This window comes from Etheostoma spectabile, chromosome 1, assembly GCF_008692095.1.
Source record: "Etheostoma spectabile isolate EspeVRDwgs_2016 chromosome 1, UIUC_Espe_1.0, whole genome shotgun sequence".
Lineage (NCBI taxonomy): Eukaryota > Metazoa > Chordata > Actinopteri > Perciformes > Percidae > Etheostoma > Etheostoma spectabile.
In genome coordinates this window covers 12,356,605-12,360,836 of record NC_045733.1, presented here as the reverse complement: position 1 = coordinate 12,360,836, position 4,232 = coordinate 12,356,605, and the positions used below count along the sequence as shown (strand labels likewise).

The 4,232-nt window shown below is 45.1% G+C and overlaps 1 protein-coding gene across 6 annotated transcripts in view; it reads right to left on the bottom strand.

Moving 5' to 3' along the window:
- cbfa2t3 (CBFA2/RUNX1 partner transcriptional co-repressor 3) overlaps positions 1-4,232 on the bottom strand; it is a 38,371-nt gene that overhangs the window by 24,336 nt on the left and 9,803 nt on the right. The gene's annotated exons all lie outside the window — the stretch shown is intronic.

Here is a 4,232-nt window from a genome sequence, read left to right as displayed (position 1 = left end):
GGGGGGGGGGTCAGACGAGGAGGCAGAGGAAGGAAGGCTGGAGCCGAGATTAAGGTCTGTACAACTAACTGGTAACACAACGGCACTCAGTGGCTCAGTCACCCATTTGAAGAGAGACGGAACCATCTGTGTGGCACAGGATCTGTTTCCAGGAGATAACGGCTTTTTTTAATTTCACAAATACTGTACAGAGAATGTGAGAGACATGCCTTCCTTCCCAACCTCTGCCTGCATGCTCATGTGTTGCAGCACTTCTCCAGATGTCCAGAGAGGACTGCTTTGGAGTGGAGGCCTTAATAACATCAGTCTGTGTTCCTTTGTGCTTGTTTACACCGTGCCTGTGATAAAGGTCTTGGCGTGGGGCAGAAGGAAAGGGAGGGATTCATTATATCAGGTAGCAGTCTGTTGGCCTGTCCATTTGGCTTGATTAAAACAGAGCTCAACGCTACTGTAGTTTAACCCAGCTGCTTCCTGTCTGACTCTGATCTGAACACACTTCCTACCATGAAGCAGAGAGTGTGGGAGGTGAGAAGGTGGTGCTGGGAGAATAGAACAAGGAAGAGGGTCAAAAGAAGGTCAGAGGTCAGTGGGCCAGTAAGGAAATAAAAGGTGAGGATGGTAAGTAGGAGGGGAAATAGGCACAAGACAAGGAAGGGAGGAGGAGAAAGCATATTTTTTTCTTGGCAGTAGCTGTCAGCAATTCAGCTTTACAGTATTTTGCATGTGAATTCATCAATGTTGTGCCATTTGTTTCCTGCATTTGTGATTGAGCATGTCTGTGCACTGGAAATGTACCTCCCTTTTGAAAAGCATAATTGAGGGTGCAATTTGTCTGTGCCGTTTATGTTGAAGTAATTTTAATAAAGTGAAGAGTCAATTTAACAAATAATTTCCAGAAATGGTGAGTTTTTACCATTGGCTGTCACAGTTAAGCATTTTACCTGCTTTGAACACATGGAAATATGGAGAAAAGAGGCCTGATCATCAGTGGCTGCAGAACAGTGTTGTGACTAACTTGCAGAGATGAAAGGGTCAGCATGCACATCTTTGTGGATGTACTATATGTTATTCTTCGGAATCCGAGTGGATGAGTGCACATGTAGGGAAGAAAACGGCGAAAAGTGAGAAGAGTGATATTTCAAACACACATTTGGGGTTTTACTTGGCCTCCACCCTCCGCTCTGCTCCCACGCTGTGGCGTCAGCAAGCCAGCAGGCCAGCCATCCAGCGAGTGTGTTTCTCATTCCATCAGATGTTGGGAAGCTGTTCGCTTCTCCGCTCTAGTCTCTGACATTCCCCAACTCCCCAGAGAGGCTGGGCAGCCTTGTCACAGTAATGTCAAACACATGTGGAACAGACCAGGGCATTGCAGACCATCACACACACACACACACACACACACACACACACACACACATACATAGTAACAGAGCGGGAGGCGGTCAGAACCACACTGGTCTTTCCCACTGTGTATTAGGATAAACAGCAGTGAAACCATAGAGATTCAACGCCTGGAACGTCACTTCATCCCTCCTTAAGTCCCTCACTTGCTCCCATATCTACACAAAAACACACACATTTACACACTGATCTCATTAAACTCACTTTTACTGTACAGCATCAGCACAAGGCTGCCGTTAACACAGACATACCAAAGAACAACTAACAAGTCAAATAACTCTCTATAACATGTCACTGTCTCCTCTTTAAAAACCACCCTAATTTAGCGGTGTGCATTTCTTTGCTTCTATTATGAACACACACACTCACTGGGCAGAAAATGGTAAGAATAATTTAACCTACAATTAAGTCTCCCTCCCTTTCTGCAGTGTTCCTCTTACTGTGGATATTTGTTCTCCGTGACACAAACTAAAAAGATGACGTACTCTTGCCTCTTTTTTTAAAATGATCTTGATCTATTGGAGGCTAATATTCTCGCGCTGAAGGCAAAGCTGTGCGACTGCTTACAATCAGCTAATCTGAGAAAAATTAGTGCCCTTGCGTGGTTCTCGAATGAAAGCTTGTGGCACTAATGAAAAGAAATAAACAAACAACACTCAGAATGTCTACCTGAAACGTACAGAAAGGTTAAAAGGCACAAATAGGAACTGTACAGACAACGCATACACAGACACATAAACAAATACACGCACACACACCCAGGCCAGATGTCAACCGCTCGGCTTGTTTTGTATGTGATGGCCCAGGTGTCTGTGCTGTGGTGACCACCTGACCGACTCGCTGTGCGCTCGCAGCTCCCGCCCACTCAAGGCCATCTGCTCCACTCATTAATTAGGAGACAGCCAGTTTCACCTGCACTGTGGCCACATTTAGATCACAATAATTGCCACACACACACACACACACACACACACACAGAAACACACAAGCACACTCAACAAGCCCACACACTAATGCTGTAAACACATGAGCTGTACACAGATCTGCAGTCACAGCACAGAAAGAGTCGCGCCAGATGCAAGGGTGGAGGTTTGTTTTTTACAATGTTTGGGGGGGGTCACTTAGTAAGCAGGGGGTTTAGGGATACTCTCCCTATTCATTTTGAGCGTCCGGTTAGCTCACCTGGTAGAGCATGTGCCCAAATACAGAGAATCAGTCCTCGCCGCAGCAGCCGCTGATCCTGTTGTATAAAGGCCTACAAGGCATTCTGGGAATTTATGTAACAATTTGTGGCTTTTCTGCATCAATCTGATTTCAGAAATGTCATGGTACATCTTGCTGCAACCGTGCATAGTTGCTTCATCTCCTTTCCGTTTTATGACGGATCCCAACCACTGCTTTTGAGGTTGCATATTGCTACCACCTACTTTATTGGACGCGTTGTTAGTCGCGTTCTAGCAGTTTGTCGAAATAAAACTCCCCTGATACTTTCATGTGTTTTATGGTAGGGGACAAATGCATGTGTTCAAAATACTGAGAGGGAGGTGTGCCCTGCGGCCTCCCCAAAGAAATCTTATGGCCGATGACACAGACACTGTTCGACTGAGATGATGAAAAACACTGACAACATTAACATTGACACGTGCAAGAGTACGACAAAATATTGTGTCTTTGATACCTTGATGGTAAAACATTAGTCATGATGTGTCTGAAATAGCAGCAATATATCACAGAATAATGAAGCCAGAAAGCAAAAAGCCTTTGTAAAGCAAAGGGCAGTAAAGAATGTGTTTCTTCTAGCTGTCATTAAATAGCAGAGACTTCATACCGTCTTCTTTCTGGCCTGTGGTTTTGCCTGCTGCTGTTTCTTCAGAAGAAAACAGGCTAAAATTTCTAAGAGTGCTGTGGTATGTTTCCATGCATATAAAACAGGAATCATCTCACCCATGCACCTGTGGTAGATGGGAATTAAATAAACACGTGGCAGGCTGGAGTCATTATGAATGGCCTGCCTTTTAAAGAGAGCTACTTAATGATGAAGTGGGGACATCTGCCTTGGCGGACGGCTGGTCTAGCAGAGCGATGGGGCGGCCAGCGTTGGAAGAAGAGAAGTTGAGAAGCTCGCTTGGTGGTGATGGAGGTATAATGTGTGGTGAGGCAGGGTGTCTGCTCTGCGGTTTCACCCCTGCAACCTCCCATCCATTGTTCGAGACTATTATCAACTGTTCAATTATTCAGATGATATTTACCAGGGCCAATTATACAGGGCCGTGTCCTGCAGAGAAAATGGCCAGAGTGTTTTACTGTTGCTCTCACAGGCAGAAGAGTGCGCTGCTGAGGCTGTTCAAGTCGGGGAATGGACTTGTTTCTACAAAGGGAGTGTCCCCACTGTCACAAAGGGTTGCTATAAATTACCCACCATGATTTCAGCTTTTTTAATCACTTTGCAGGAGTGTTTATTTCCTTTGGTCGCCATAGTATTCCTTGTTAAACAATTCCTCTACCTCCACCGTTAATGGTTGCACAAGTTGGTATCACTACAGTAATACAAACACCCTGCTCTCACCAGAGAGGATATGTCTTTATGCTACTTTTTACAGAAAAGTGAACCCTATTGATGCACTGCAGTAGCATTACAAAAGGTGGAGGTTCTATTCTGAGGCAACCTGGAGTTGAGTTCAGGGTAAATGTCTAAATGTATTCCTTCACACCCTTCACCTCCATCCAGTCCAGGTGGACTCCAAGTTCATAGAGACCAAAGATTTTATGTCATCACTTTGTCTCATCATCACTTTGATGTGCAGCACAGACTGATGGGGCAAACAACTCCC